General features: G+C 36.3%; 1 protein-coding gene across 3 annotated transcripts in view; it reads left to right on the top strand.

Annotated features, from left to right (window-relative positions):
• The window catches only part of EML4 (EMAP like 4), a 149,200-nt gene that overhangs the window by 40,043 nt on the left and 95,020 nt on the right, over positions 1–14,137 (top strand). The gene's annotated exons all lie outside the window — the stretch shown is intronic.

The raw sequence follows: 14,137 nt of genomic DNA, 5'->3' as shown, positions 1-14,137 counted from the left end.
ATCTATTGAAAAAGAAATCTGTGTATAAATGGACCCATGCTGTTCAAGCCTCAACCATATGTAGGTTTTAAATCTTTTATTGAATTTTGGAAAGTTTTTAGATTATTATAGCCTGATAATGAATGAATGATATTTTATTGAATATCTGGATCACTGTTTTTAACCCTGCCACTTTTGAACAGTTGCTTTTCAATTGAGAAAAGCTGTTGAACCCAATGAAATATTACACTTATTGTGTGAAATTGGTTATATGCAGAGTTTATCCCATGCCTCTGATTTACACAACCATAACTGTTGAAACGGATGAAATGGCAGAGAAACAAAAAAGTTAGAAGGAACAAAGATGAACTTCAGTTCTGATTAACTTTGCAACTGCCTCAGAAGCAAATAAGGAAGTTAGAAAAAAAATTTATTTTCAACTTTGATGGAATATTTTTGTCAATTAAGTGAATTTTCATTTTCACCAGTATTCTCAGAGCTGGGCTGAGTAAATTTCCTAAAGTCTACTTGCAATTTTAAGCATACTAGAATTTTTTGGTGTTGAAGTATAAGGACTAGATATGTGTATTATATTTTCAATAAATTTTATTCCTGTTTGGTGTGAAACTCCTCTATGAATTATGAGAAGCAGTAACCAGTTCACTACACTTCCATAAGTGGTAGTTTCAAAATTTTCTCCCAGTTTAAGCATAACTGCTAATCAGAGAGATTCAAAAAAATTAGATCCAGTAATCTTAGGGATAGTCTTGTAGGAGATAATTTATGAGTTCTCCTATAGTGATACTGGCTTCCCAGATGGCTCTGGTGGGAAAGAACTTGCCTGCTAATGCGGGAGATGTAAGAGACGCAGGTTCAGTTCCTGGGTTGGGAAGGTCCCCTGGAGAAGGGCATGGCAACCCACCCCAGTATTCCCGGCTGGAGAACCTCGTTGGCAAAGGAGCCTGGTGGGCTATAGTCCTTAGGATCACAAAGAGTCAGACATGACTGACTTGGCACAGTGATATAGGATTACACTTAACCCGTCAAAGCAGTTAAATCTTGTTCTATTTAAAGATTTTTCAGACAAAACAGATCTTACTTGTTAAAAGTTATTCTTCCTGGAATTAACTTTTACCAGTGAAATAAAAATTTCTCTCTAAGACCTGTTTTTCATGTTATATGTTGAGTATATTTCATCTTGTTTGACCCTTTGTGGAAACAGATGATTACTGTTTTTTGTAGAGTAACTTTAGATACTTGAAACCTAATTTGTCTTCTAGGCTTCACTGTGCCTGAAATAAGTTATTTACATAATACAGACCTGAACAGAGCTTTCTGCTAGGAAAAAAAGATGCTCTCTGGGGATTCTTAAAATATGCTCTGGACTACTTTTGACCTTGTTTGTATGTGCATATGTTCATTGTCTTAATGAGTAGTTAGGTTATTTGAACTATTGATACATTGATTGCTGGGACTCTTAGAACATATGCCCAAGTATCAGATCTATCAACAAGTATTATAGCTAATTGCTTAACTAGAGAAAATAGATTTGATCTGAATTTTGAATTAACTTTGGAGAAGACATGGGAAATTTGATCTAGGTTCTGATCATCACACTTTTGGAAAATTCCTCTAATGGATGATTGATCCTGGGATTAATTTATGGATCTGAGTCAGATCTAGGGTGATCCCGTAAGATTGCATCATCCTCTACAAAGTGGGCTCTAGAACATCCAATTTGTCCCACAATTGAAAATTACTGCATGGATCTCTTGTTTATATGTATCCTCCAGAACGTGTCTGAAGAGAATAGATGGTGGAGGAAAGAAGAATTAAATTTGTCTCATCATATTTACTTTGGTGTCAGCCTTTCACACTTGGTTCCTATCTGGACAACACAATACAATTTCATATGAGGAGTAAATGGATACTCCTTTAAATTTTGAGAGTGCTTTACTTTGACGATAAAAATATTTGACCTTTGGGGATTTCAGCCAGTAGGATGGTAGTGGTTTCTCCTTTGCTTGTTTCAAAACCACTGAAAACTTTTAGTATAGGTATAATACAGTTGAGTAACTTGTTATACATTTTCCTAAAAATGTAACTGAGATACATTTACCTTGTTCATCAGTGACATCATTTAAACAATTATGATTCTTGGCAGTGAGGAACTAACAGTGAACACAGAAACAAGTGAATTCTGAAGCCAGTAATAAGTTTAGTTTTAGACCTTGAATTGATTAATTATTGCAAAAACAACATCAATTGAAGAAAAGCCCCTTTTCATAAGGACATATCAGATGTCTTTGAAAAGGACTACCTTATAAATTTCCAAGTTCTGCAAATCTTAGATTGCTTTAGTTTTTACATTGATGTTTGTTTTGCTTTTCACAAATTAAAAAATGACAGATCACGTTTAACATAAGCTTCAAAACATTGTTTATTTTGTGTTTTTGGGTTTGTTTTGGTGCATGAGCATTTGAAACTCTTCTGCAGCCAAGAGTACCTTCTTTGAAATTTCTGTTGTGTATAAGAACGGTTTAAGAGTGTCAGTTTGTATGTTTGTGAGGGGGGAGGATTTGTTCTTAATCTGCTATTTAATAAATGCATTATTTTCACTCATACTGTTTGTTATAGATCATTCAAAGCAGCAAAGTTCTCTAAAATGGTGTTATTTACATATAATGCACACGTAATACTTGTAATTTAAAAATACCAATTATCCATATCAATTATATGTATGTGTATATACTTAGTATAGTTGAAGAAAGTTGCTCTTTGGGCATTTTTGAGAGAGAAGCTAGTAGTAAAGGGAAGGGGGAGGGTAAAACTACCCATCAGCTCCGTCACTGACAGTAATCTATTTTGCCCCATTATTTAGGTTGCCACTGCTTTATTTAGACTATTAACCTTCATGGTCCTAGCAGCTCCTTATCTGTTGCTTAGATTCTAGTCTCAGCTCTCAAACCTATCCTTGGCCTTAAATTCATTCTCCATTTAGCTGCCAGGGGCGATGAGCTACTTAAATTGTGATTTTGATCTGGTCATTCTCCTGCTGTCTTTTAATAAGACGGTGGTTTTCAGAGTGACGTGTAGATGATTTCTTGGTGGCATAAGAAAAAATTTTAGAATTTAAAATTTTACCTTTTAAAACTGAAGTAGAATAAAGGAAAGGAACTGTGCTTTACCAATATTAAAAAGAACAATTAGCATGCTCCCTTATTCAGTCTGTCCGGTTGGATGGTCCTCTGTCGTGAGTGGAGGAGTGGGAATTCCACGTGGCACAGGGATTGACAGTGGAACTCTTTCAGGTACTGTCCGTGTGTTGCAGCATATTGCCATTTACCCGTACTCTGCTCAAAGTGCATCTGGCTTCCCGTGTGGCTCAGACAGTAAAGAATCTGCCTGCAAGGCAGGAGACCTGGGTCTGATCCCTGGGTCAGATATATCCCCTGGAGAAGGAAATGGCAACCCATTCCAGCATTCTTGCCTGGAGAATTCCATGGACAGAGGAGCTTGGTGTGCTCCTGTCCAGGACACGGTTGGAATAACACTTGAGTCAAAAAGTTGGACACAGCTGAGTGACTAACACTTGTCATATTATCTAATGCTCACAAAATGAGTGACTTTGAGAGATTTCTTTGAAGAAACCATAGGTTAATAATAATAATGTTAGTAAATCAAGCACAGGAAAAGAAGAAAATGGTACAGCTGATCCTTCTACTCTGAGTTCAAGCTCTTTGTCAGCCACATTAGTCTTAACATCAATGATCTAATCAGGTATGTAAATCATCTTGCTTAAGTGAATATTACTGAGAAGACTTGCGTGAATCTTTCCCTAAGTGCATGTATTGTCTTAAACTATTAACTAATGATTGAAAAGCCAAAAGAGTAGTTTTGGGTCATGTCTTGATATTAGTCACCACCCCAGGTCTGCATAAAATGTAAATATTATGAACACTTTGGGGATTAAGTCCTATTGAGAAAATAAGGCAATGTATTGGGAGTGTGTGTGAAAGTAATTTTAAAAAATGGCAACCACAAGATTAAAATATTTGCTTCACTTGAAATAAATAAGTGTGCCATTTTTCAGGATACACACAGAAATTAAGCTATTACTATTAGCAAGATAATTAAGATATCATTTATCTTTATTCCATACTTTTCATGTTTTTATTTTTTACATGTTTTGTAGTATTCATAACATATTAGCACAGTTAATATCTGTATAAAAATACACATATATTGGGAATGTGAACTCAGTATTTAAAAACTTTTAAATTGTATAACATATGTAATCATAATCCAGATCCATAAAGAGAATATACCCCAAACTCCAAAAGACCCCACCTTCTTATGCTTCTATCGCTTACTATCGCCTCTCACATCTCTAATAATAGCCTCTGTTTTGTTTTCTGACAATATGGTATAGTTTTGCCTGGTTTTGTACTTTTAAGTGGAATCATAAAGCATATATTCTTTTGTCTGGTTTCCTTTGCTCAGTATTATGCTTGTGAGATTCATCTGTGTTGTATGTAGCTGTAGTTCATTCAGTATCATGGTTAAATGGATATGCCACAGTTTATTTGTCCATTCTGATACTGATGGATATTAAGTTTGTTCCCAGTGTCTTATTATGAATAGTGCTGCTCTGATTCATATACATATTTCTTGGTACACATGCATACACATTTCTCTTGGGTGTAATCATAGAACTGGAAGTGTTTGGTCATGGGAAATGTATTTATTCCACTTTAATTGATCATGCCAAATAGTTTTCCATAGTGGTTGTACCAGTACATAATCCTACCAGCAGTTCCCAGAGTTTCTGTCATCCCACATGTTCAGCAGCACTAGATACAATTAGTCTTTTAAGCCATTTAGTGAGTGTACAGTGGTAGTTTCATGTGGTTTCAACTTGTACTTTCTTTTTTTTTTTTTTTTTAATTTTTTTATTTTTAAAATTTTAAAATCTAATTCTTACATGCATTCCCAAACATGAACCCCCTCCCACCTCCCTCCCCATAACATCTTCTGGGTCATCCCCATGCACCAGCCCCAAGCATGCTGCATCCTGCGTCAGACATAGACTGGCGATTCAATTCACATGATAGTATACATGTTAGAATGTCATTCTCCCAAATCATCCCACCCTCTCCCTCTCCCTCTGAGTCCAAAAGTCCGTTATACACATCTGTGTCTCTTTCCCTGTCTTGCATACAGGGTCGTCATTGCCATCTTCCTAAATTCCATATATATGTGTTAGTATACTGTATTGGTGTTTTTCTTTCTGGCTTACTTCACTCTGTATAATCGGCTCCAGTTTCATCCATCTCATCAGAACTGATTCAAATGAATTCTTTTTAACGGCTGAGTAATACTCCATTGTGTATATGTACCACAGCTTTCTTATCCATTCATCTGCTGATGGACATCTAGGTTGTTTCCATGTCCTGGCTATTATAAACAGTGCTGCAATGAACATTGGAGTACATGTGTCTCTTTCAATTCTGGTTTCCTCGGTGTGTATCAACTTGTACTTTCTTAATTACTAATAAGGTTTAACACCTTTTTGTGTATTTATTATGGACCATCTGGCTGAAAAGTTCCTGTTCAGGTCTCTTGCCCAGTTTTCTGTCAGACTGTCTTTCTAATTGATACGTGAGTATTCTTTGTATATTGAGGATATGAACCCTTTGTTAGTTGTATACTCCAACCACTTTCACCTATTCTGGCTCGCCTTTTTACTCTCTTTTTTTAAAATATTTATCTGTCTGGCTGCATTGAGTCTGCATTGCAGCACTCGGGACCTTTGTTGTGTCCTGCGGGGTCTTTCCTCGCGGTGCATGAATTCTCTAGCTGTGGTCCATGGGCTCAGCAGTTGTAGCATGTGGGCTTAGTTGCCCCACAGCATGTGGACATCTCACTTCCCCGACCAGGGATTGACCCTGCATCCCGCTGCAGTGCAAGGCAGATTCTTAACCACTGGACCACTCAGGAAGTCTCCCACTTTTTACTCTTAATGATATTTTTTTATGACTAAACATTCTCAATTTTAAGACTAATCTCACTGTCAACCTTTTAACTTATCAGTGTTGATTTTCATGTCTTATTTAAATGTCTTCTAAAAGGTTTATTATTTCATCTTTCACATTTAAATCAACAATTTACCTGAAATTTCTGTTTTGAATATGTTTTGAGATGAGGGTAAGGTTTCATTTCTTTTTTTCCACATATGGAGATTCGTGTTACCCAGTATTATTTATTGACATGATTCTTGTTTCCTCTGATCTCTAAAGTGCTGCCATTGGTCTCCATGAGTGTGCATATTTTCGGATTGTCTTTTCAGTTCCATTTCCATGGATCCATTTGTCTGTGTCTTAATTACTATAGTTTCATAGTGAGTCTTGATATCTAATAAAACAAGTGCTCCTACCTTTTTCCTTTTTTTCAAGAGGCTGTTAGTAATTCTTGACCCTTTGCTTTTCCATATAAACTTTAGAGTAAGCTTATCAAGTTTCATGTGCATGAGCACACGCAGGGTGTTCACACACAGATTATTGATGTTTTTCTGTATTGCATTACATTTCTGTGTCAGCTTGGTTAAAAGTGGCATATTTTCCTTGAGTCTTCAATCCATGAACATGGTTTATTTATCTTATTACTCAGGTCTTTAACTTCTGTCTACAGTATTTACTAGTTTTTTATGTAGAGCTCTTAAATGTCATTTATTAATTTTTATTCCTAGGTATTATTTTTTAGTACTACCGTAAATGTCTTAAAATTTTTTTCTTTTTCTGTTTTTTGCTAGGATGTACTAATACAGTTGCTTTGTATATTGATCTGTATCCATCAATGTTGCTAAACTTGCTATTAATTATAGTAAATTATAAAGATTTTTAAGGATTTTATATGCCTAATTGTATTGTCTGTGAATGATAAACTTCTTTTCTAATCTTTATTTCTCTTATCCTATTACTTGAGTAGAATTGAAATACAGAATAGAAGTAATGAAAGTAGGTATCCTTGGTGTTTTTTTGTTTCCCTTTGTTCTCTATCACAAAAGGATGGCTTTAAGTATTTCAACATTAAATATGATGTTGTAGTTTTTTGGGTTTTGGTGTATGCATGTTCTGGTATATGCATATTTGGTATATGTATGTTCTGCCAACAAAGGTCTGTCTGGTCAAAGCTGTGGTTATTCCAGTAGTCATGTATGGGTGTGAGAGTTGGACTATAAAGAAAGCTGAGCACCGAAGAATTGATGCTTTTGAACTGTGGTGTTGGAGAAGACTCTTGAGAGGCCGTTGGACTGCAAGGAGATCCATCCTAAAGGAAATCAGGCCTGGATGTTCATTGGAAAGACCGAAGCTGAAACTCCAATGCTTTGGCCACCTGATGCGAAGAACTGACTCACTGGAAAAGACCCTGATGCTGGGAAAGATTGAAGGCAGGAAGAGAAGGGGTTGACAGAGTATGAGATGGTTGGATGGCATCACCGACTCAAAGGACATGAGTTTGCGTAAACTCTGGGAGTTGGTGATGGACAGGGGCCTGGCATGCTGCAGTCCACGGGGTCGCAGAGAGTTGGACACAACTGAGCAACTTGAACCAAACTGGTTACTCTGGCTGCATAACCAATTAAAAACATAGAGGCATAAAGCAGACATTTATTTCAAACATGGATTTGGATTAGGAATTTAGAATTAGGGCTTACCGTGGAAGGCTGTCTCCACTCTGTATTGTCTCATGCCTTGGCTGCAAGATACAAAGTAGTGGGAAGGAATCATCTGAAGGCTAATTTACTTGTATATCCGGGTGTTTATGCTGGCCCCTGGCTCCCACCTGAGTTCTTTCATGCGGCCTCTCCCAGTGGGTTAGTGTGAGCTGCTTCACTGCATGGTGGCAAACATTTCCAAAGAGAGAAGGCTAGGTAGAAGCTGTATACTTTTTACAGCCTCATCTCAAAAATCATGTAAGCGTCACTTTTTCATTCTCTGTTTAGCAGTCACAGGCCCCTAGCCAGATACAAGAAGACGAGATAGAAACCCTGCTTTTTGGTTAAAGGAGTATCTATCAGTCACATTGTTAGATGAGTACTGGGATGGCATATGTACATACTCTTAATACATAAGTGTATGTATGTATGTGGGTGTCTAACTAGGGAGAAACGTAGAAAATATGATCTCCCACAATGTTCATCAGATTAAGAATGTTCTTTTCTATTCATAGTTAATCAGATTAAGAATGTTCCCTTCTATTCATAGTACTTTTACATTTTTGTTTTGAATTGTTGTTAAATTTTATGAAATGTGTTTGTTGAACATGATCTTATTTTCTGTTAATGTGATAAATCTCACTGGTTGCAACAAATTAAACTTGACTGTGATTTATTATCCTTTTAATATATTATTGCATTTAGTTTGTTAATATTTTCTTTAGGATTTTTGCATCTTTGAAATTCCCTGAGGGTAAGGACTGTCTTTCACATCACTTCAGTATCCTACCGTAGAGTTACTATGGGCTTCTCTGGTGGCTCAGATGGTAAAGAATCCACCTGCAAGGAGACCTGGGTGGTATCCCTGAGTTGGGAAGACTCCCTGGAGGAGGGCATGGCAACCTGCCCCAGTATTGTTGCCTGGAGAATCCCCATGGACAGAGGAGCCTGGCGGGCTGCTGTCCATGGGGCTGCAAAGAGCAGGACATGACTGAGCGACCAAGCACAGCACAGACTTAATATAGCATTGAGCATTTGAGACAGAAGCTTGGAAAATAAATGTCAGTCACTTCCTTATTCACAATACCAAATCCTTGGAATACTGTGTGTTGGTGATTTTTTAAGAAATGTGCTCTATTGTGGGAAGCCTAGGAAAGTTTTTCTGAAAATGTGAACATATTTATCCTGTCACAGAACTCTTGACTGAATAGTCTCCTATTTTTCCTTAGATACTGTGTTTCTGTTCTTTATGGTAGAGCTTTATCATTTCTGCCAGCTTGAGAACACTCCCTTTAAATAAGCAAGGATTTAATTCTTTGAAGCAGGAAGTACTACCATGAAATGCCAAATTCTCTATTTTGGGGCTAAACAAATTTTGAAGTTACCTTATTTTCTCCTTATTCTACTCTCTCTGTAGCCATGGAGAAATAGAGTCATAACATTAGTATGCCATCTACTTTGATTATGAAGGTGTTTCTTAGTCTTATTAATAAAAATTACTTTGTCAATAAAATTATTATCCTTTAAGGAGAGGTGCTTTTAAAATTATATTTTTTTAAATTATAAATATATACTTGCTCATTTAGTTTGATTCTGCATCAGAAATTAACAAATTAGGCTCTTGCACAGAATCTGCAGTTTTTGTATGTACATCGTTGTGTTGTGTGTTAGTTGCTCAGTTGTGTCCAACTCTTTGCAACCCCGTGAACTGTAGCCCATCAGGCTTCTGTTATACATGGAATTTTCCAGACAAGAATACTGGAGTGGTTGCCATTCCCTTCTCCAGGGGATCTTCCCAACCCAGGGATCAAATCTGGGTCTTCAGCATTGCAAGCAGATTCTTTACTGTTTGAGCCACCAGGGAAGCCTAGCCAGGAATAATTTTTATATCTTTAAACGGTTAAAAAAAAATCAAAAGAATAATATTTCATGACACATGAAAGTTACATGAAATTCTGGTAGTAATTTCAGTGTTCATAAATTTATATTTATTGGGACATATTCCATTTGTAGAGATACTGTCTGTGGCTGCTTGTTCTGCAAGAGCAGTGTGTGATGACTGGAATAGAGATCTTCTGACCTGTAAAACCTAACGTAGTTACTTTCTGGTCTTTCACAGTAAAAGTTAGCCGACCCTTGTTCTGTATAAATGGATTTCGGTGTTTTTTTTTTTTTCCCCCTTCCAAAAAACAGGACATAAAATACACTGTTTATACAGTAGATATGCATCATCTTATTGGTGACTTTTTCCACTTATCCACCGATCATTAATAACATACTGATACCACACTGATATATAGTATGTAATATTCCATATTTAGATACTATATTTCATTCACCTGATCTCATTTTTATAGACCTTTAGGTCTGTTTATACATACTACAGACGTTGCATCAGAGTACATATGTGTAATTTTAATTATTTAAGTAGCAATTACTAGATTGCTTTTCAGAATATTTGTAGCAGTTCGCAAGTACACCAGTATAACTGCCTGTGTCCTAACACTTTGGCCACTTTTGCTGTCATTTTTTAAAGATGTTCTTTAAAGGAGCTGAAGTTTCATCATCTCAACGTTTCATTCTTCTGTTTTTTAAGATCTTAAGTGTCAGCAGTCACAAATTGCAAATTTTATGCTAGCCAGTCATCTTTCCTCTCCTTGCTTACGAGAAGTCTGTTCCTTTTACAAGAGTACTGTGTGAGAGATTTTGACCTTAGCCCAGATCTCTCTCAGTGTATGAAAAACATCCTCACTAAACACATCTAGATACAATGAGTCAAATGTTTATTTACAAATGCCATTATATTTTTCTTAATCTTTGGATAGCTTAGTAAACAGACATAATAGTCTTTTAAGCTACGCCGGCTGTAACCTACATTATGAAAAAGTTGTAGTTATTCTTAACAGTTCCAGCTTCTTTCTGCCTCCCCACCCCCCGCCCCATTATACTCTTATTTAGGTGATTCCTATGTGCTTTTCACATTCTCAGTAATGCCCCAGGAGGCTCTGGTCAGTCATTTGGGGAGCATGGAAACTCCACTTATACTTTTCAAGGGGATTTACAGTGTAAATTATGAAATGAAAGTTTTTGTTGCTTACTGAATGGTTTGTTGTTGTTTTGGTAATAGCTTTTTTGCTCTATAATTCATATACCATACATTTAAAGTACACAATGCAGTGGTTTTTAGTATACTCCCAAGGTTGTATAACCTTCACTGCAGTGAATTCTAGACCATTTTCATCACCCTAAGAAAAGATTCTGTGGTTTTCAGCAGTCACTCCCTTTCCCCCATCTTCTATAGTCTATAGGCAACCACTGGTCCACTTTGCCTGTTCTGAATGTTTAATGTAAATAGAATCATACAGCATGTGACTGACTGACTTTAATTTAGCATGTTTTCAGGATTCGTCTGTGTTATAGCATATATCAGTACTTCATTTTTTATGGCTGAATGATATTCCATTGCATGGTTATACCATGTGAATGAATATCTTTATAATTCAGTGGATATTTGGGTTATGTTTACTTTTTGGCTCTTGTGAGTAGTGCTGCTATGAGCATTCATGTACAAGTTTTCGTGTGGAGATAACTTTTCATCTCTCTTGTATATATACCCAGGAGGGAATTGCTGGGTCACGTGGTAACTCTGTGTTTAACTTTTTGAGGAACTACCAGACTCTTTTCCAAAGCTGCACCGTTTTTGTTCCCAGCAGCCCAATGTATGAGGGTTCAGTTTCTCCACGCTCTCACCAACAGTAATTGTCATTTTGACTATAGCCATCCTAATAGATGTGAAGTGATATCACATTGTGATTTTTTTTAATGTGGTGTGATTTTTTTTGGTATGATAAAATATGCATAACATAAAATTAATTATTTTAACCATTTTTAGGTATATAATTTACAGTGTCAAATAACTATTACCACTGTCCATTTTCAGAACATTTTTGTCATTCTAAACAGAACTTTGTACTCATTAAATACTGACTCCACATTCTCCTCTTTTCCCAGCCCTGGTAACCCTCTGTTCTGTTTTCTGTCTTTCTGAATTTTCCTACTCTGTATACCTCATTTAAATGCAGTCATACGCTATTTGTCCTTTTGTGTCTGACTTATTTTATTTAACATAATAATTACAAGCCATGCTGTAGCTTGTGTCACAGTTTTATTCCTTTTTAATGTTGAATAATATTCCATTATATGTATATACCACATTTTGTTTATCCATTCATCTGTGGCTAGTCATTTCGGTGGTTTCACCTTTTGGCTATTGTGAATAATCTGATATGAATATTAGTACTGACATAGCTATTTGAGTCCCTGCTTTCAATTCTTTTGGATACATATCCTTAGAAGTGGAATTGCTGGATCTCTGTTTAACTTTCTGAGGAATCACCAGGGTGTTTTGCTCAGCAGTTACATAATTTTTTATTTCCATTTACAGTGCACAGGGTTTTAATTTCTGCACATTCTTTCATGTACTTATTAGCAATTTACATATCTTCTTCGGAGAAATGTCTATTCCACACCTTGGCCTATTTTTGAGTGTGGGATTGCTGGGCTTCCAGAGTGAGAGTACTTCAAATTTAGTAAACCTTGCCAGCTTATTCTCCCAAGTTGTTTATTAATGTACATTTTCCCTCTAAAGTGTATAAAAGTTCTGATGCCAATATTTGGTGTTGCCAGAATGTACAGCTTTTGTTTACTTAATAGCTATGAAATAGAAGCTTATGATTTTAATTGTATGTCCCTAATCAGTGAGGTTGATCTATTTTCCCTTCTTCCCTACAAACAGAAGTTTGCCAACTCCTATCTTTTTCATATTTTTTTCTTAGTTTGCGTTCTTATTATAGTATCTGTTTTTAATTTTTGCCTTTAAAAGTCTTTACTTTTCAAAGTGGAAAGAACTGAATTTGAATTTGTGTTCCTGGGATTTAATATGGTGCCTGACAAATTAGTCACTCAGTAAAATGTAGAATGAATAAGTATTTTATAGAAATCTAAAAATTTGTTCTGTGTTTAAAGAAATAATGCTACCCAAATTAAGACACAAATGAGTACTAACAGCTTACAGTTTACATCATCTTTGTTGTTGTTGTTTAGTTGCTAAATTGGGTCTGACTCTTCTGCAACCCCATGGACTGTAGCCCACCAAGCTTCTCTGTCCATAGGATTTCCCAGGCAGAACTGGAATGGGTTGCCCTTTCCTTCCCAACACAGGGATAGAACCCACATCTCTTGCATTATAGGTGAATTCTTTGCCACTTAGCCACGTGGGAAGCCCAGATTAAAAGCAATTTTACTAGCAAAATTTTACCTGCTAGAAATTAAAGGACAGACTTTAAGAGATGCTACTCAAGACACAGGGCATTTGGCAATGAAAGCTCAGAGTCCTAACCACTGGGCCAAAGGGAATTCCCCACCTCAGCATCCTGAATAATTTCTGTACCTCATAGTACTCAGATACTTGAATGTATGAATAGGCCTTTTAGAAAGACTGACTGTAATAGTAAAGAGGGAAGAGGTGCTTACGCAAAGAAACTAAACTATTTAGGAACCAAATACTCTCTGGTCTGAAGTCAGATTTTTATTTGAGAAGAAAGAAATGCCCAAGGTATATAATCTACAGATTAGTAGCAGTCTGCAAATGGGAGGTGGTGAAAAGAACCCCAGGTACTGTCATGTACGAGGAGCCTTTTTGTTATGTATCGGTTACAAAGCACTAGGTTGCAGAACTTCTTGACAATTCTGTAATCTTAGGAGTCTGTGAGCAGTCGTTTAATAGGGCTACATTTGTTATGAAGAAGAGTAGTTCAGACCTAAATTATAAAACTGCAGTCTTACATTTGTCTGTTGACTGAAGAGAGACATAATAAAGTACAATCTGCGTCAGAGCTTCTCACCAATCAATAGCAAGAATTTGAACTCTGTCCTAGTCTGTGCCTGGTACTACATTTCCTTTGTATCATTCTATTTCCCTTCTGTCTGCTTTTAGTCACTCTACGTGGTCTCGCCTAAATGTCCTTTGTTTCAAACACATTGCACACCTCCCAGCCCACTTAATTCCTGTTAATCTTCCAAGGAACTCCTCCTGTATTTTGATGAATCTATACCAGGTATTAACCTATAGAGAAGTATTTTCCCAAGTCTCACTTGAGGAAACACTCTTGGTGGTTCCTACTTTCTTCTGTAAGGGCTTTTATAAATATTAATCTAGATCATTTTGCTTCATTCCTCTTTTATCAGCTTTGCTTTTAGTTTATCCTTATCAGTCTCTGTAGCATAGCTCTTAATGTTCCGTTTAGTTTAGGTTTTATCTGTTTCACAGTATTTTGTGTGTGTGTTGATAGTAGTCCTGTTATTTCTGTTTTTCTTTGGCTTGGTTTAAATTTGCTTTTCTCAATTATAAATAAAAGTTTAATAGCAACAAATTGAAGAGAT

The sequence above is a fragment of the Ovis aries genome, chromosome 3 (assembly GCF_016772045.2).
Source record: "Ovis aries strain OAR_USU_Benz2616 breed Rambouillet chromosome 3, ARS-UI_Ramb_v3.0, whole genome shotgun sequence".
NCBI lineage: Eukaryota > Metazoa > Chordata > Mammalia > Artiodactyla > Bovidae > Ovis > Ovis aries.
This window is presented reverse-complemented; position numbering and strand designations above follow the sequence as displayed.